The 21,338-nt window shown below is 36.2% G+C and overlaps 2 pseudogenes; both read right to left on the reverse strand.

Annotated features, from left to right (window-relative positions):
• Nucleotides 1-1,662: 1,662 nt before the first annotated feature.
• Nucleotides 1,663-3,660, reverse strand: LOC103591562 (annotated as a pseudogene).
• LOC103591563 overlaps nucleotides 3,658-21,338 on the reverse strand; it is a 38,163-nt pseudogene continuing 20,482 nt past the window's right edge.

The raw sequence follows: 21,338 nt of genomic DNA on the forward strand, positions 1-21,338 counted from the left end.
ACCTGCATTATAAGATTGCTATGAGATTATATGAAATGCTTAGTTAGTTCAGTGCCTGGCACATAGTAAGTGCTCAATAAATTGTTGCTATTATTATTATTATAACATGAATAAGCATTATATTAATAGAATATGATGGTTCACTCCTATCTCTGCAAAATCTTAAATATTTTGATATGTAATTTCTCTCAAAATAAGGTATGCATGATGATTTTGAGGGGAGGAATTTTAAAAACGAGTTTTAATTGTTTTTGTTTGTTTGTTTATGAGGGATACCTGAAACAATAATTCCTTGGTCCCTAAGCTATTCTTTGATCTGCAGTGATTCTTTATGCTATACTTATAATGTGGTTATTATTGCATGATATTTATTTATATAGTGATTAGAGGTAATGACTTTTTTGACATGGATGTATTTCTATTTTCTAGAAAATAATCCGTCCACTTGGTTCCACTTGAAAGATAATTAAGTAACTCTGATATAGGGGGTAAAGATAAAGCTGTATAGGATCTCCTTTGTTTGACCACCAAGTCATTAGCTCAGCTGCCTTTGAGAGAAATTGTGTAAGTCTAAGTAATCTTACTAGGCAAGGATAATTCTTCATAACTGGCTTCTGAACTTTTTTGTATGTCATGTGTTCTGTGGTGGCATTCAAGAAGTTTAAAGTAGCAGTATTCAGAATGCTGACTATTCATAACTGATGCCATGTCTGCTGAGTGACAGAACTGTTACTGCCTTAATTCTAGCCTCCACTACCACTTAACTGTGTGACTATGATGGGCTCTCATCTCAACCCTTTAACTGTTTTAACTTGGAATATGAGGGTACTTCAAAAAGTTTGTAGAAAAATAGAATTTTTATATTATATATATGTATGTACATACAGTAGTCTTCGCTATTTAGCACCTTGCTGTTGACTAAATTTCCTTGTGCACAGTTCTGATCCCAATATTTCCTTGTTCAAAAACCTCCAGTGGCTACTTCACTACTAGATCTTTAAATCATGATCCAGTCCCAGTATGCCTTACCAGTTTTGTCTGCCAGTGTTCTCTTTCATGTAATACAAGTGATAGTCCCTGTCGTGTGTCCTCAGCCTTATCTGACTACTAAGCTTCACCTTTAGCCTGTAGCTCAACTCTGATCCTTTAAGCTTGTGACTTAAGCTTTGGTGGGTAAGATCAGAAATTACATTTATTACCTGAAGTCAGGGTGCCTGAGATGAGCCTACAAGCTATAATCAATCTCTTTCTTGTTCCCCACCATATATGCCCAGTCTATAGGGGTAGGCTTCTCCTCTAATTTTCTTAAGCCTCCAGCCTACTAAATTAGGACATTTTCTCTGACTCCCTAACCCCCTTGGTTGGGGCCCTGAATGCAGCTCATTTAATTTTGGCTCTGAATACAAAGCTCTCTGTTTGGGCATCTGAAACAATTGCCTAGACATCTAAACTCCATTCTTAGGTTCCTGCCAGCCTCCTCTCCTGAGTATCATCACATTACATGGACATCGGTATTTACCATTGGCCTTCAAATTGTTCTATCTGTTCTCTTGCATGTGAATGCTACCCTGGGATGTACTTAAGTTTAACATACCCTAAATTTGGTATCTAGAGCAGGGCTTGGCAAACTAGGGCCCTTGGGCCAAATTTAGCCCAATGTGGTTTTTTTTTTTTTAATAAAGTTTTATTGCAACACAGTCATCCCCACTCATTAACCTATTATCTATGGCTGCACTACAATGGTAGCGTTGAGCAGCTGCAACAGAGACCATATGGCCTACAAAGCCTTAAATATTTTTTATCTGACTCATAACAGAAAATGTTTGCTGACCCTTGATCTAGAGCCAAGTAATTCCCCTAGCCTAGAAACTGCTTATTCTTTGATAATTCCCATTCTCATCCTGTCAACACATTAAGGATCTGGGTACCAGTTGATTGAGAATATAAAGATAGGTTTCAACCAAAACTACTTGCTTTTGTTTGAATTTGCCTTCCTTCTCTTTGTCATTTTTCTAAAATGTCCTTTCCCTGTGCTTTTTAGTGGAAAAGATGCCATAGTCATAAAAACTGTGAGTAGTCTCATGATGTCTTTTAATGTAATATCTAGGCCCCAATATACAAGTCTTTCAATATTGCCAATATCTTTCAACATGACCTTACAATATCTCTAAGATTAGACCTTTCCATTTTTCAGTGTTTTCAACACAGGTCTTCTAAGCTTCACAGCTTCCAACACCTCCAATTGTCAGATCTTCCAAATAATACAGCATCTGTGTCTTTTCAGTTTCCAGCCTGTAGTATCTCCAATACCCATGTTTTTAAATCTCCCCAATATTGGGGTTATTAAATGTCTAGATCTTCCAGTATCTCCAACAATCCATCTTTAAGGTCCAGGTTTTTTCTTTCAGGATCCAGAGTTCTAACTTTCAAATCTTCTACAGTCCCAATCCTACAATGTCTCCAATATACAGGTCTTCTAGAGTCTATGTATTTCATAGTGTCCAAGTCTAGCTTTTCCAATATCCTTTAGCACTTACATCATCCAGTTCCCACATCCTTTAATGACTTCTAAATTTTGATTTTCAGTGTCTTCTTATCACCAGTTTCTCCAATGCCTGATTCTTTCAATATCTCCCAAAACTGGGTCTTTCAACATTGGAAACTGGAGTGTTCCAATATCCCCAATGTCCAAATGACTAGGTCTCTTAACATACAGATAGCTTAATATCCAATTCTCCTAATGTCTATAGCTACCAGCATCCTTGACCTCCAGCATCATTAAAATTTCATTCTTCCAAATGTTATGTCTTTTGACATAAATGTTTCAATATCCAGGTTTTTCAATGTCTCCCAATATCCAGGGCTTTCCACTTTAGGATTTCTAAATGTCTCAGTTCTCTATTGCTTACATTTGCCAGTGTTTAGGGGTTCCAAGGTATAGTACTTGCAATGTCTCTAATGTCCAGGGCTTCGAGTGTCTATGGCTGCCAATATCCAATGTCCCAATGTTTAGGGCCTCCAAAGTCTCCAATGTTCAGAGTAACCAATGTCTCCAAAATCCAAGGCTTCCAATGTCTCCAACGTCCTGTGCTTCCAATGTTTCCAATGTCCAGGGTTTCCAATGGTGCCAGTGTCAAGGTCTTCCAACAACTCCAGGTCTTCCAACAACTCCAGGTCTTCCAACAACTTCAAGTCTTCCAACAACCTCAAGGTCTTCCAGACAATTCCGGCCTTCCAGAAAATCCATGTCTTCCGGACAATCTATGTCTTCCAGCAACCACCAAGTCTTCCAGTAAATCCAGTCTTCCAGCTATTATAGGTCTTCCACAAAATCCAGATCTTCCAGGAAAATCCACGTCTTCCAGAAAATCCATGTCTTCCAATAATTGCAAGGTCTTCCATCAAATCCAGATCTTCCTGCCAATCCTCATCTTCCAACAATTTCAAGGTCTTCCAGCCAATGTATGTCTTCCAGAAAAATTTATGTCTTCCACCAAATCCAAGTCTTCTAATAAACCCAGTTCTTCCAGAAAAATCCAAGTCTTCCAGTTAATCAGTGTCTTCCAGTAAGAAATCCAGGTCTTCCAGTCAATCCACGTCTTCTGAAAAAATCCAAGTCTTCCAGCCAATCTATGTCTTCCACCAAGTCAAGTCTTCCAGACAAAATCTGTGTCTTCCACTAAATCCAGGGCTTCCATTTGAGCCATGTCTTCCAGAAAATTCATGTCTTCCAATAACCTCCAGGTCTTCCAGTCAAGATATGTCTTCCCAAAGATCTACGTCTTCCCAAAGATCCACGTCTTCCAGAAAATCTGTGTCTTCCAGTAACCATCCAGTCTTCCAGCAAATCGAAGTCTTCCAACGAATTCAGGTCTTCCGGACAATTCGGGTCTTCCAAAGAAAGCCATGTCTTCCAAAGAAAGCCATGTCTTCCAGAAAATCCACATCTTCCAATGACCTCCTGGTCTTCCAGCCTATCCATTTCTTCCAGAAAATCCTTGTCTTCCATCGAATCCATGGCTTCCAGCAAATCCACATCTTCCATCAAATACATGTCTTCCAGCCTACGTCTTCCAACAAAGCTACGTCTTCCAGCAAATCCACATCTTCCGACAAAGCCATGTCTTCCGGAAAATCTATGTCTTCCTACACCTCCAGGTCTTCCAGCATCTCCAGGGCTTCCAGCATCTGCTCGTCTTCCAGCATCTCCACATCTTCCAGCATCTTCACGTCTTCCAGTATCTTCAGGTCTTCCAACAACTACCCAGTCTTCCATCAGCGGGCTCAATATTCATGTCTTCCAACGTTTCCAGTGTGCTGATCTTCTAACATTCAGGTCTTCCACCATCTGCAATATCCAGGTATTCTAACATATTCTATAGTCCAGCTCTTCCAACCCTTCCCCAGGTCCAGGTTTTTCAAATCTAGTCTTCCCCTGTTCAGGCCGTCCTATGTTCAGATCTTTCCACAGACAGATCTTCCAACTGAAATATTTCTGCTTCTAGTAGAACGAGCTTCAAAAAAATTTGGTAGGGCATTCCTTCTTATAGACTAGATATTATGGACCAACTGTACTGCAGCTTGTGTTTTTTTGGTATTAAGAAATGTGTATTTATTCTCTACAACTTTTTAAGATAGTGTTCATAAAAAAGCTTCTATAGAATAAGCTAATGGAATTGCTGCAATAAATTTTAATACTTTGCTAATACTTACAGATTTTATGTAGTCAGCTATGTTTAGCTACAAGTAAAATTTTTATTTCAGTGAGAAAAATTCCTGTTTAGAGACTGTTCTTGTAGATAAAGTTAACATACAGTGTATTATTTGTCCATTTTTTAATAACATTAATTTTGTTTGTTTGATCTTATGTAACTAAATGATAATAATAATAATAATAACACTTAACATAGCATTTGCTAAGTCCAGGCACTGTTCTAGGGTCCTTATGTGCATTAACTCGTTTAACCTTCACACAACCCATTGAGGTAGGTACTATCATTATCCCCGTTTTACAGATGAGGAAACTAGCACACAGAGGTGAAATAAATTGTCCAAAGGACACAACTAGTAAATAATAGAGTTGGAGTTTGAACCCGGTTAGCCTGTTTCCAGAGCCCATGATCCTAACCACTATGCTATAATATCTGTTGCTGAAAATTGATATGAGAATTATGAGATCCACGGCTTGATTGATCCCATATTATGTGTAAAATATTATTAAGATCTTGTATATAAATAATCTCACATTATTCTGTCACTATCAGAACCTATTTGTATTTACAGCTTTCATTCCTCAATGAGCTACTACCATCCCCTGCTTATGTATATGGAAATAAGTGCAAACACTTCCTGATACTATTTTCAGTTTTGGCAGGACTAATATAAGGGAGCACTGAGTTCAAGTACCCTTTGCTTTAGAATCATATTCATAGCTCCATGCTTTGAGTACTGGTGCTTGGAAAATTCCCATCTGCTTTAATCCCTTACTACTGACCATTTGTCCAGATTACACCTTACTATCTAAACCACTAATCATTAGTTTGTTTCTGACCTTCAGGATTGACCTGTTTCTTCAAATATCACTGATCTCCTGGGTTCCTGACCATTGCCTTGTATATGATTAATGGTCACTACAGCTCTTTAAATCACAGCGTGCTGACCTAGAGAACTGACTACTTTGTTCTCTAAGATGCAGCCCCCACTAGGCACTTCCAGAAATGTTGCTACTCATCCCTCTAGCTGGCCTGAAAAGCATGAAAGCTGCATAATGAAATTATAGGCAGGCAAGGAATCTCTAAAGGTTTAGAATCATCCACATGACAATAAAAAGAACAATTATAATAATGATTAAAATAGCAATACCTTCCAAAAATCTAATGATTTACAGTTTACAAAATGCTGTCATTTCATTCATTCATTCATTCATTCAACAAATATTTATTGAGTACCAGCTGTGTGCCAGGCATGTTTTAATGGAGCGTCTTAAAATCATCTGGAGGAAATAGACAATGTACAAATAACTGAACAATTATTTATGAATTGTAGTAAGGCCATTAAAAAAATAAGGATAGGATGCTGTGAAAGTCTGGAAAGTCAAAGAAAGCATTCCTGCAAAAGTAATATGTATGGTGACTCTGAAGGAGCTATTTTCTCATTTGGTTAACACAATATAACCTTGTGACTTAGATAAGACAGATGTTTTTATATCAGTTTTACTAATCAGAATACTAATGATAACAGGATCCAGGTGTTTTGATCTCTTATTTTTTTTCCTACTACTCCATTCTGCCTTACAATACATATAAAACCTGTCTGGCTATATATATCAAGAGATATAAAAATGTACTCTTTGACTTAGTATTTTTACTTCAAGGAATCTGTCCAAGGAAGTTATCTAAAATGTAATTAAATCATGAACAAAGACGTTTCTCATATAGTCATGTGGTAGAGTGATAAATGAGAAAAACCTAAGAGTATAACTTTAAGGGAATGATTAAACAAATGTGCTATTTACATATGATGGAATATTCTTCCATTAAAATATTTATGGCATGTTCATTATATAATGTTAAATGAAAAATCAGCATATAAGATTATATGTATAAAGTGTAATTGCAACTGTTTTAAAATATGTAATCAGAGACAAATGACTAGAAGTAAAAATATTGGAGATTGTGAACTAATTATCACTAGGTGGGTAGGATTATGTGTGATTTTGTTTTCTTTATATTCTTTATGTTCTTTTCCAAAGTTTTTACAATGTGAAGGTATTTTCTATTCAGGAAAAATATTTAAACAATTGTGCACTAAATTCATTATTTAGTAATCTTTTTTAATGTACATGTAATCAAGTTTTACTGTTGAAATATTTCAAAATATAAGTAGGCAAAGTGAAAAAAGCTAAATTCTCAAATAATCTCCATACCCAGAGATAGTCACTGTAAAGTTTTGGTGAGTGTTCTTCCACACTCTTTCACAGGTATGTTTATTTTCTTTTCCAAAGTGGAATCATACTGCCATTTAACCCACTTCTTTCACTTAATAATTTGTGAACAACTTTCCATGCCAGTAATTGTGCATCTATGTTATAATTTTAATATGTAATTTATTTACTCCATCTCTTATTGGTGGGCATTAAGTTCTTTCCAGTTTTTTTGGTATTATAAAAACTGCTGCAATGAGCACATGCATTGTGCAAGCTGTGAAAAACAAACTGTGTATCCTACATGGTGGCACTGTACACATTTGTGTGCAAATTCGTTCAGATATTTCAGATAAATTCCTAAAAGGAGAATTGCTGAGCCAAAGGACATATACATCGTAATGCTTATCACAGCAGAAACTGACAAGCAATCTAGATGTCCAACTACTGGTGGTGGTGAATATATTATATTTTAACTGTATGATGGAATTCTGTATTATAGCTATTCAAGTTTATACCATAGGAGAATTCTTACTGAAATGGGAGTATGTTCACAAGGTATCATCAGTGAGAGGAACATACAACACGAATGTATGTATAATATTTATATTATGTAAACAGGAAACTGTATAACTGTCCTCAGAAAAATAACAAGAAGATATACACTAGAATGTTAGTAAAAGTCCCACAAGGAAAATTAATAAATCATGGTATATTTACACAATGGAATACTATATAGCAGTAGTATATATGCGTTGTAGCTACACATAATGATATGGGTAAATTTTACTTCTAGAATGTTAAATTAAGATATCAAGTCCTAAAAGACTGCATATAATAAGATTTTTATGTTATTCAGAAACAAAGTAAAATTAAACACTATTATTTAGGGCCACATATATATGACATACAAAAAATTTATTAAGAAGCAAAGGAATATCAATCCGAAAATTCAGGATAATTGTCATTGATTGGAGTTAAAGAAAGGGGATCAGAATTGGGGAGAATCATATAAATAGATTTAAGTTATTTCAATATTCTAGTACTCATGTCCATTGTGTAAGTGGTTGAATGTCATTATATAATTAAAATCACATTATTGATTATTTAATAATTGCATGGTTATCAAAATTAAATAAAAGAACAATTTAGTGGGTAAAAATAAAAGAGGGCCCATGGATCAACAAGGCAGTGTGTACAGTATAAGGATTATTAATTAATCTGATTTGTGCACTCAACTTTCATTATTTTTTTAAGTAACTATCTCTGGGTGGTGGGAATATATGTGATTTTTATTTTCTTTTGACTCTTTATATTCTAAATTTTCTATTTTGAACATGTATTATTTTCAAAATAAAAAATGTAAATTTAAACTCTATGTTAATGTGTTTTTAATGATATAGGGAAATACAATATTATATTAATTAAAAAACAAGATCAAAATTACATAGAGTAATACCTAAACTATGTTTAAAATGCATAACAGGGACTGAAAAGTGTTGACATAGTAGTAAAAATAATTGTTTCTGTATAGTGAGATTTCCAATAGCTCTTTTTGTCCTCCATGTATATATAAAAATGTGTTTTAAATCAAAATGTTATAAGGTGAGCTTATGTGTTTTTTTGTTACGAAAGTAATACATGCTTATTGTAAAAAGTAAAAAAGGCAATAGTATATGCAAAGGGAAAGGACATTCTTGGGGGGGAGGGGAGAGAGGGAGGAGGGAGGGAGGTGTCGGTGACGGGCCATAATAATCATATACAGTGTATATTGACAAAATAAATAAATAAATAAATAAATAAAAAGAAAGTAAAAAGTGAAAATATCCCTCTCCTAATACTATTGTCCAAAGATAGCAGTGATTATTTGTTTGCTTTGTATATACCTCGTACTTTTTCTATGTATGTGCATGTGTTAGTGTGTGTTTTACAAAATGAAATCATCCTATATGTATTATCCTAAAACTTGCTTTTTTCCTGCTTGTATTAGTCCACGTCTGTTGCTTATAACAGAATACATGAAACTGAGTAGTTTATAAAGAAATAATATTTTTTTCTTACGGTTTCAGAGGCTGAGAAGTCCAAAGTCTGGGGAACACATCTGGTGAGGGCCATCTTAGTGGTGGTTCTGCAGTGATGCAGGGTGTCACATGGTGAATGGCGGAGCACGAGAGCTAACCTGCTCTCTTGCTCTCCTTATAAAACCACCATAGCCATGTCTATTACCACCCATTAAACCATCAATGAAATAATCCATTCACTAGGTTATCTAACCACCTCTTAAACGCCCCACTTTTCTTTTTTTGACCAGTAAGGGGATCAGAACCCTTGGCTTGGTGTCGCCCGCACTGCGCTCATCCAGTGACCACACCGGCCATCCCTATATAGGATCCAAACCTGTGGCGGGAGTACCACTGCACTCCCAGCGCCAAACTCTCCCAAGTGAGCCATGGGGTCCGCCAAGGCCCCACTTTTCAAGTACCATAATAGGATTTCCCACCCATTTCCCACTGTTACAGTGGAGATCAAATTTCTAATACATGAACCTTTGGGGGACACATTCAACCCATACCATTGCTCAATAGAAAGTCATTTTTTAAAAAGCAGCTATCAGGAATACCATGTTAGGGAGTACTATATAATTTATTCAATTCTTTCCACACGATAGATTTTTATGTTAACAATTTGTTGCTATTATACACAATGCTATACAAAGCATCCTTTTAAATCTATCTTTTGCACTTTTACAAGTATTTTAATAAGCTAGTACCTTAGAAATATATCTTCTACATCAAAGTGTTTGAGTTAAATTGCCCTCACAGCATGCTGGACACTATCATTCTTTTTAATTTTTAAATTATTTTTTTTCTAATTACTAGTAAAGTTAAGCATCTTTTCATACATTTATTAGCTATTTGTATTTCTTCTGTTGGAAAACGCTTGTTTATATCCTTTGCTTATTCTTCCATTGTGTCATTTGTCTTTTTTGCTCATTAATTTGCAGAAGATCTTTGGATATTAGAACTGGTATCCTTTTGTGTGGTATGTATTACAAATGTTTATCATTTGCTTTTTAAATTTACTTATGGTGCTGTTTTCCATAAAGAAGATTTAATTATGTAAATAGACAAACAGTTCAATCTTTCCTTTATAGTTTCTTGGCTTTGTCTCATACTTAAGCAGGCTTCTGTATCCCAAGATTATAAAAACATTCTCCTGTATTATCTTCTAATAATCTTATTGCTTAGTGCTTTAATCTGTCTGGAATTGGCTTTTCTTCTGTATGTGTGTTTGTGGTGGAAAGTAAGAGTCTAAGTTTATTTTTTTGGAAGCAATAGCCATTTTTTCCAACTTATTTATTCAATTGAATTATTTTCATACTGATTTGGAACTCCCTTTTTATCATGAACTATATAGATATGGTTGTAACGTTTCTTTTCTGTTCAAGTGATAGGGAGCATACTTCAAGAAGTTCATGGAAAAACAAATTAAAAGATAATATGAATATTTCATTGAACTTTCTGAAGCGCCCTCATATTTTTTGCTGAGCTAGTACCTCACTGTTTTAATTACTGTAGCATTATGATTTGAAATATGATAGGACCACTCCCTCTTCATTTTTTCAGAATTTTCTGGGCTATTCTTGCACATTTTCCTTTTCCAGATGAATTTTAGAAGCAACTCATGAACTTTCATACAAATGAGTCCCTTGAAAATGCCTCAGACCTTTTGAGTAACATGCGAAAAATTGACATCTTTATGGTAGTGAGTTTTGCATCTGGAAACATGGTGTCTATTTAGATATTAAACCATTGTTCAGATTATTCTTTGTTGTTTTATAGTTTTTTATTGCTCATATGTGAATGATACTACATTTTAAAAAAATCGTTATCGACCGGTTCCCGCTCACTGGCTGAGCGAGGCACGGGAGCAACGCCGAGGGTTGCGATCCCATTGCCGGTCCCCGGTCCGGTGCGGGGGCAACACTGAGGGTTGCGATCCATTGCCGGACACGGAAAAAGACAAAAGACAAAAAAACAAACAAAAAAAAAACCCAAAAAAAACAAACCAAAAAAAAAAATCGTTATCGACCGGTTCCCGCTCACTGGCTGAGCGAGGCACGGGAGCAACGCCGAGGGTTGCGATCCCATTGCCGGTCCCCGGTCCGGTGCGGGGGCAACACTGAGGGTTGCGATCCATTGCCGGACACGGAAAAAGACAAAAGACAAAAAAACAAACAAAAAAAAAACCCAAAAAAAACAAACCAAAAAAAAATCGTTATCAATAGTATAGAGAAAAGGTATTGATTTTAAATATTTATCTTGCATTCAGACATCATATTAAACTCTGTTCCTTGCTCTAACAGTGGTTATTTTCAGTAGATTATCTTGAATTTCTAGGTACACAATCATGTTAGTTATAAATAATAAAATGTTTTCCTTTCCCTTGCTAATGTCTGTATCTAATGTTTTTCTTTTAACACATTGGTAAAGATTTTATGACTTCTAGGACAACACAGATTTATGCTGATTAATAAAGAGGGAGCAATCTTTCTTGTTTTTGATTTAAATAGAAATGCTTCATTATTTCGGTCTAAAATATGATAATTGCCAGTGTTTCTGATAGATGCCCTTTTTTAAGTCATAGAAATGCCCTTTTATTCCTGATGGACTTATAATTATATTATTATTATTTTGTTTTTGACAGCTGGCTGGTAATGGGATCTGAACCCTTGACCTTGGTGTTATTAGCACCACACTCTAACCATGTCAGCTAGATTTATAATTTTATTAGGAATGGGTGAAGAATGTTATCAAAGTGCTTTTTCTGGCATCTTCCAAGGTGATATCAAGATGATAATATGGTTACTCTCTTTTATCCATTAAAGTAGTTAATTACCAAATATTGATCTATTCTTGCATTCTGGGAATAAAACTGACATAATAGTGGTTTTTTGGTATGTCGTTATTCTATTTAGGATATAAAGCTCTTTATTGACAAGTGCCTATAGAAGTGCTTCCTTACCTTTTTCACATCATGGCACACTGGGGTCCAAGATTGCTCAGGGCAGAAGCAACTGGCTTCCCTGGCACTGCCTGGCTAACCCAAGGTCTTAGGAGATAAAGATCACACTACACACACAATCCATCCACAGGACACCAATGCACCAAGGCACACTTGTTGGGAAACTCTCATTTATTGTTTTCTTTTGTGCAATGCCCTTTTGTTGATTTGGTATCAGGATAATGTTATGTTTGTGAATGAACCTGAATTTTGTTTTTCTTTTTCTACAGTGTAAGTGACTTAGACACAAGCTGCTCCTTAAACAATTGGTAATACTCCCCAATAAAATCATTTTGTCCTGGTGCTTATTTGGAGGCTAGAAATTTAACTTATCTTTTGATTTCTTCTATTATTAGTTTATCCACGTTTTCTACTGCTTCTGGAGTCAATTTTGTCAAAACTCATTCATTTCATGTGGATCTTCAAAAGTATTGATTGGAAGTCACATATTTTCTAATGTGTCTTAATTTGCATATGTGTGGCTATCTACTTTTAAAATTCTTTTCTTTGATCGAACTTTTCATAGCTTTGTATATTTTATATTCAGTTATATATGTTTTAAATACCAAGTGTTTTTTAATATCACTTTCTACTTTTGTTAATTCTTTCTTTTTACATTCTTTGGTTCTGTTTGTTCTGTTTCTAGATTCTTTAGGTGAAAGCTCAGTTTATTTTTTAATCTTTCTTATTTTCTATTTAATGCATTTAAATTATAAATTTCCCTCTAAATACATGTTTGATTGTATCCCATAGTTTTCACATGCAACATTTTCATTGTCCTTCTTTTGTTACCTCATCTGTAGTTAAAGTTTCATTTTTCCTTTGTAATCCAAGAGTTATTTAGAAGTGTATGTATTTCAGCATGGTTAGGTTTTAGTTGGTGTTTCTTTTTTCTATCTTTATTTCCTTAATTACTACTCATGTTGTCTCATGGATGGAGAATGTTTCCTACATGAGTTATACATTTTGGAATATATTTGTTGTATCTTATATGTAATACATTTTTTATAAATATTTCATGTGCAATTGAAGCAAATATGTATTTTCTCTTTGCTGGAGTAATATTATATCATGTTTCTATATCTTAAATCAGTTTCATTGTTATTCAAATTTTCTATTTTTATCTGCTTGATCTAAGTTTTCTGATAAAAGTATGTAAAATCTCGCACTTCATTGTTTTATCACAGTCTCCTATTTCTAAGCTTTTTTGATTTACATATTTGAAATTCTTTTTCAGTGCATTAAGTTTCATAATTGTCTTATTGGATTGTATTAGTTCATAATATAAAAAGATCTTCTTTGACCCATTTAACAATTTTTGCCTTGACTTTTCTTTGCTCTCTCTACTTTACTGTTAGCATTTGCCGGCTATATCTTTATTCATTCTAATATTTCCAACTTTTCTCTGTTGTTTTGTTTTAGGTGTATTTTTTCAAAATAGCACATGATGAGATTTTTTTTACTCCATCTTAGAATGTCTGGTTTTTAATTCACAATTAATCCTTTTTACATTTATGACAATTTGATATTAATTTTTGTCATTTTATTATTTTTATTTCTTTGCTCTTGCTAAATTTGTCAAAGTGTAGTGCTCGTTTTTCTTATAATGGTTTAGAAGTTTGAAATATCACTTCTATTCTAACAGTGATTACACTATATATACATAACTTTATATACTTTTGTACTGTTGGAACTTATAAAGTGAGTATGTAATACTTTTGTAATAAAAAAATAGAGAAAGAACATTCACTTTTAAGTGTGTCTAGTATCGGTTCCTTTCTCACCAGTCTCACTCCCCTTGCTCTGGCTCTTGTCACCTAGATTTTAGATACTTTCATCAGCCTCTCAGTCCTTCACTACTCCTGTGTATCTTGTTTATTGGGACCAGATTAATTTCCTTAAATATCATTTTCCTCATGACTCAGGAACTTACGGTTCTGGTTTCCTAATTAAATCTAAACTTCTACACATAAGCTCTACTATATAACTATCTCTGTTCTCCACTTGACCATGGATCATCTACTAATTTAGACTGGTTTCTTCATTTATTTCTGCACTTATTCCTTCCTTTACTTTCATTCATTTTGCTCTGTTTTCTGATCCCTACCCAACCACTAAGTCTAAATACCTGTCTCAGCGGATTTGTTATTCTGTCCTAATAGTTTTCCATCAGGGAACACCTGCATCTTCAGGGAGCAGAAATGTTTTGGTCACAAAGCTGTGGGAACAAACTTCATTTTTGACCCTGAAGTCTTCAAGCATTTGATATTAATTGAAAATAGACATTTTGACCATATCTTAAAATGATTTAACTCTGAGATTGATATTAGCTCCTCACCCCAAACCAAAGGTTTCCTTGGTAACAGTGCTGATCGTCATCACCTCAACTTAAACTTTTCCCCAATTTCTGTACTTTTGGAATCTTTCCTAGCAGAGGAAGGTCAATCTCTCACTTCCTTTAGAGTAGATTGGATCATATCAGCATGATCTTGAGCTTCTCTGGCAGTTTCTGTGAACTTCTTCAGGACTGAGGCCTCAACAGAGCCTTTTCTTCCACTTCAGTCTGTGGACCCTCCTATCCTGGAATGGAGCTAGGAATGGGGCCCAAGAACTCTAGGCAGTGAAAAAACTTATATTCCCTTACTGATATCGAATCAATTACCTATAGTGCTCCCACCCCCAGAATACAAGGTCTTTATATTTTTACTTCTTCCCCTACCACGTTCTCCAGATGACTCTGTCCCCAGAGTTCCAGCAGGGAGTACTGCTGCAAGCAATACTGTCCTCATGAGGTGAAGTTCTGCTGCATCAACAAAGCTGAACCCTTGCTGAACCACTGCCCCTTTTCTAGATTTTAAAATAATGCTGTTTGTTTATACTATGCCATTTCTATTTTAGGACTTTTACTTAACAGCTTTCTTAATTTTGCTACATTACCAATAATTGAGACAATACTTTGTCCTTGTTACCACTGTTAGCACCAACTCTTCTCCCTTCTTGCATGCATTTCTCATTTTTAGTGAATAAAGCATATACCTTTTCCCCAAAGGGTAGTGTAATGTCTGAGTTTTTTCATATCTCAACAAAGCTTCTCTTAGGTACCTAGGATCCCTAGGAATGTATAGCTGCAAATGCCCATACAGTAAGGGGTCCTGACGCATCTACACCCATTGCTGTACCGCTACCTATTTATATATGGTTATTATGTCATTATTCAGAAAGAATTTGCATAATATACATGCCTCCATTTTGAAAGAAGCTCAGCATCAAAAAGGTCTTTCCCTCATTAGCAACATGAAAAATGAGGTAATGCTCATGTGCCCATGCGATATCTGCCCCCAAGTTCCTATAAGCTGAAGAAGTACACAGATCTGATCTAATATCTGGACTCGGGTGGACCTGATAAGGAGTATGTCTGAGGATCACAATCGCACATGTATTTTCCACAGTCCAGCCCCTGACTCTTCGTGGGTGTCGATATCTGTCAACAATGACTTATACTTGTGCTCCAATCTAATGACATATTATATAAAACTTCTTCCTTACTTACTTCAAGTTGTCCTCTTAAGCATAATCATGGACTTTTGGCCTTTCATAGTCAACTCACTGGTTACAGGTGACCCTAATTACTTTTTTAAAGTTTAAAGTTTCAACACACCAGTGTGAGTAATTTTAACCTGGCTTCTATGTCAAAACTTCCAGACATCTTTGAAAATATCCTGAGATAGCATATTCCAGGCTGATTTTAAAGTATGCTACTCTCTAAGGACTGTTTCTTTTTAGTGAAAAATTGAGAGACCATTCTCGGGATGCTATGAGTGGAAATTATTTCACATGAGTGCTTGGGGTAGAACAGGGTAGCATTGGGGCTGATATCCAATTTCATGATGGATCAAAAGGGTTTTTTTTTTTTTCAAAAGCACAAGTTCACATTGTTGCTTTTTAGGCACTGTTTCTTTTTACCATGTGAGTTTACTAATCCAGTCTTTCATTTGTGTTTTTGTGCTATCAGTTTTTTTCTTTTTCTATTGACTCTTATACTATGCTATGTGTTACGAAACCAAACCATGTGTTCAAATTACAGTGTTGCCCTCATCATTCCCAATTTAGCAGCCTCCTTTTTCTTTTTATCATTTTTTTCTCTTTTGGCTTATGTTTCTTGAAAGTGGCCACGAGTTTTGTAGCTTCAGACAATCTCCATTACTATCATTCGAATCCCAGTTATCTGCAAAGAAAAATCCCCATCCTTCTCTAGGGAATACAAAAGACAAAAGTAGCTCAAAAATATTACACAATTGTCTATAATTTCCCTTTACTGATTTATTTTGAAGGGAATTAGTGTATTTTTAAATTGCAGGCAGGCAGCTTTAATGTTGAACTTCAATTTTTTTAAAGGCAGATATCCTCTCTGTGCTGTACAAGCTCATTTTTGCAAATGACAATTAAAATATCAGAAAATATAGCCATATTAATGTTGAAAATAGTCAGATGTTAAAATTTTTATACAGAAAATTCAAGTGGGGTTATTTTTGCATGCTCATATAATTCACAATATTGTTTGTTTCCTATAAACACCAACTCAAAAAAACAGAAAATTAAGATAGCAAACTTCAGTTGCATTTCTATGTTCAAATCACACTTACTTACTGTCTCAGTTTATTCAGGCATCTATAACAAAATACCATAAACTGGGAGAGTTATAAACAACAGAAATTTAGTTCTCAGTTCTAGAGGCTGGAAAGTCCAAGGTGAAGGCAGATTCAGTGTCTGGTGAGCGCCCACTTTCTGGTTTATAGATGGCACCTTCTTACATGGTAGAAAGGGCAAGGCAGCTCTCTGGAGCCTCTTTTATAAGGACACTAATCCCATTCGTGAGGGCCCTGCCCTCATGATGTAATTACCTCTGAAAGGTCCTATCTCCTAGTACAATCACATTGGTGATAAGGTTTCAACACATAAATTTTGGTTGGACACGAACATTCAGATCATAGCACTTATCCTCCCGTTTTCACCCTCCACAAATCTGGGTATTGGAATTGTTTTACATGGTTCCTTAGAAGGACAAAGCAATTATTTAAGGTTTTAGTGCAAAGATCAATTACTTTCAAGAATTAAGTTATACTGTCCCTATAAACCCAATTTTGAGTTTAGTGGTAACTTAATGGTCACCACAGAAAAGAAATAAAAGTCACTTTCTTCTAGATTACTTGGTTGCTTGAACCTGTATTACCTACCTAATGCAGCATAACAAACCACTTCAAATTTTGTGGCTTAAATCAACCCCTTATTTTTGCTCATGAGCCCATGAGTCAGCTGGGCATTTCCTCTCACCATGGCTAGACTCACCATGTGTTTGCAATCAGCTGTGGGTAAGGTAGGAAGCTCTGCTCTGTTGATCTTGGCTGGGCTCTCTCACATATTTGGGCGTTTGGTGAGATAACCTGGCTCCCATCCACATGGTCTTTCTTCCTCTAGCAGGTTAGCCCAGGCTTGTTTTCATGGCATGGCAGGTTTCTAAGAAGGAGAGCAAAAGTGTACAAGGCCTTTTGAGGCCTATAGATGGTACTGGCACACCACCATTTCTGCCACATTTAGTTGGTCAAAGCAAGTCACAATGGCATCCCAGATTCACAGTGTGGAGAAATAAACTCCATCCTTTAATAGGAAGACCTGCAAAGTCACATTGCAGCAGATGTGAATATAGGGAGTCCATTAATGGTGGCCATCAATGCAGGTAATTCATTACAGTTCGCCCTCTGACCCTGATTAAGGTTGTCTGTCCCACATGCAAAATACATGCTTCCCTCCGGAGAAGTTAATCTTCCTTCCGCACATTGTACATGCAATGGTGAGACAGGGACAAAATAACACAAAAAAATCCTCATTCAAGAAGAACGAAAAGCACATAACAGTCACTAGTTTATAACAATTCTGAAATCTCAGAAGGATGCTGAGGGACAAAGTATGCTCCTTGATTTCAGTCTCATTCTAATTACTGTAAGAGGCACCACAGTTTACTGCTCTCCCTGGATCTTGGCTCTGCCATCTGAGAACATCTCAGATATTCTGTCTTTTCCACTGTCCTTGGCCATTTCCAATGAGGATATTGGAAGACATGCCCTTTGAGCAACTTTCTCAACCTGCTTCCTGTTCATAGTCTGCTGTGGGCCAATACCCTTAAGATTCTTGGAAGCCCTTTTGTCCACCTGCTACTAGGTACCACCTTAATCCTTTCAAAGATATCATCAAAGTATAGTACAGTTACAACTTTGATCATATCTTTATAAGGAGACCATGTATTATTGGCAATGCCCTTATTTAATATTTTTCTTAGTTGAGAGGCAGAAGAAAAGAAATAGCTTGTTTTTCAATCTAGTAAGTTCTGGCTCTTCTATGTTCCGTCTAAATTTTGCTTACGAACTGGGCAGTTCTTTCTTTGGCTCATCTTGTTCTTGCTGTACTTTACCATACACAGCTAGGAGTAACCAAGTGATGTTTTCAATATTCTGCATGGAGATCTCCTAAGCCAAATTGACAAGTTCATTAGGAACACTTTCCATCTTCCAAATTACCCCAAGCAACAGTATTCCAATTATTTCACTACTATACATCTCAGGTTTCCATGTTTTTAGTCTCTAATAATAATGTTCTCACCACTTTTTTAGGCTTCATTATTAGTTTTCTAGCTTTTGTTTGTCATTCAGTCTCAGAAGCAATGCCATATATTTTAGATTTTTGTTTGGCATTGCCCCACATGAGTTACCATTTTCTATATCAGTCAGCTGTTGCTGTATAATAAGTCACCTCAAAACTTAGTGGCATAAAATAATAACCATTTATTACTACACTTAAGGATACATGTTGACTGGGCACTTTTTATGGTACCAGCTGGGTGAGCTTGTGCATCTGTTGTCAGCTGTGGATCATTATACAATTGTACTGGTATTGCCTGGGTTCTATCATATATTTGGAGGTCAGCTGGCTCTAGGCTGCCCTAGGGTGGACTCATCTGGGACAACTGGGCTCTGTTCCACATGTTCCCCAGCAAACTAGCCTAGGCTTATTCTCAGGACATGGCAGGGATCCCAGAGGGGATTTAGAAGTGTGCAAGGTCTCTTAAGAGCTAGAGATGGAACTGGCACACCATCGCTTCTGCCACATACTATTGGCGAAAGCAAGTCACAGGGCCAACTCAGATTCAAGGACTGAGGAAACTCCACTTACTGATGGGAGGGGCTGTAAAGTCACATTGCAGGGAGTGTATATTAATGGGGACAACTGAGACAATCAATTTATTGAACAGGGTTCAGTAAGATCATAAAGTAATGCATATGGTTTTGCTATAATTCAGACAGGCCAATCAGGCATTGGACTTTGTGCACGGATCTGTACAGGGCCAGTAATTTGTTCGTAGCTTCCCTTTGAGAACGATCCCTCCCCCCCATCATGGTTCCCTGGAGCAGGTCAGATTTTTGCCCCAGGCCTGATCTGCTTTACTTGTTGGCAGCCTTCCCAGGGCTTCATTTTCTTTTGAAGTTTCTCATTTTAGACTTTAATTTCTCCCTCCCTTCTCTTCTCCTTTTCACTTTGCATGCACCTTTATACCTGAGAGGGAGAAGCTTGGGATGCTGTTCACCTGATATTAGCTGACTTTCTCTTTTATCTCTGATTGACTTTTCCACAATTGCCTTTGTTTAAAAGCCACTTTGTAATACCTTTTGGGAACTTTCTCCAAATCTGAAAACTTTATTTTTTATACTTTTTACCTTTGTACTCCTAGGAAGCATCTCTATTTAAAGAAAGGCAGATGCTTTTCAACATGATACTGCCTCCTACTCACCCTTGTGCTTGGCTCAATAGCCACAGAAGTCAGGGCTTCAAGACAACATTTTAACATGACACAGAAGGTAAAGGGGAAAAGTCCTGCCTAAGATTTTTAGCTATGGAGTAGAAGTATGGGAAAATTGTATTTCCTGGGTGTCTTGCAAACCGTTTTTTTTTTTTTTTTTTTATCTCAACCAGCTACCAACCAGCACAGTTGCCTTATTTCTAAAAAAAAAAAAAAAAAAAAAAAATCATGTCTGAAACATAGTAGTTGGGTGCTTAATGCTTTAGTTGAATTTTATCAAGATCATTTCAATTTGGTATTATTATTTTTCCATGTAGAAATTATTTGTCTTTTGTAGAAAACTTTTTCTGTAATCTTTTTCTCTGAATTTAAAAGCTAAATTCATATATAATACATTTGCACAAATCACAGTACTCCAAGGCCATAGTTCTCTTTCAGATTCTTTTTACAATAATTACCTTTCATATGTTAAAGCAGAGTATTCACCGTTTTTTAAAAAATACAAACTTTAATTTTTCCCTTTCAGTTAAAGCACTTCTTGGCGCCACTCTAACCCTTTCCCTCCTCTAAATCCTTCACCCTCTTTAATTATATATTGGGTCTAACTGATTTCAGTTAAGAGAATAGTTAATTGGAGTCAAAGAACTCTACAGTTATGTACCCCTGTCCCCCTTCTCACCACTGCCCCCCAGGGAATTCCACAATGATCTAGCAGTCTCATGCCTTGGGTTATTGAGTTTCCACACAGTTAACCTCAGACCACCATTCTTTCTTTCATCTTATCAGCATTTCTTCACAAATCTGATACTGGGAGGAGTGGGGTTTTTTATCCCGGTCCCACTTCTAATACCAACTACAGAATTTCAGATGAGTTATGAATCGAAGGAAAGAGACCATATAAGAAAGCACTCATGCACACCCACACAGGCACACATGCACACGGCAAGATTAGATATGGTCCTGATTGATTTATGTAAGAATACAGAATCTTATTGGAAGCAAGGTGAGCACCCAAACTAGGGGCATATGTTGCCAATATCAGTTCAGCTTCCCTTGGCTCCAAGAATCCCTTGCAAGGGTACAATTGCCATTGACGTTGTCCATGCAAGAAAGAATCATGCCAGGCATAAGAAATTCAAGTACTCCTGAATTGTCTTCCTTTTGCTCACAGGAATTATATTGCCATTCAGGAAGAGTATTGCGATGGGCTGAATTGTGTCCCCCATCTCCAAATTTATATATTGAAGCCTTAACCCCCAGTACCTCTGAATGTGACTGTATTTGGAGATAGGGCCTTTAAAGTGGTAACTAAGTTAAAATTAAACCATTAAGATGGTTCTTAATTCAATCTGACTCGTGTCCTTAAAAAAGAGATTAAGATGCACAGAGAGACACCAGGGATACACACACACAGAGGAAAGGCCGTGTGAGGACACAGCAAGAAGACAGCCTGTCTGTGAGCTAAGGAGAGAGGCCTCAGAAGAAACCAAATCTGCCAGCATG

This window comes from Galeopterus variegatus, unplaced genomic scaffold (assembly GCF_000696425.1).
Source record: "Galeopterus variegatus unplaced genomic scaffold, G_variegatus-3.0.2 Scaffold989, whole genome shotgun sequence".
In the NCBI taxonomy this organism is placed as follows: Eukaryota; Metazoa; Chordata; class Mammalia; order Dermoptera; family Cynocephalidae; genus Galeopterus; species Galeopterus variegatus.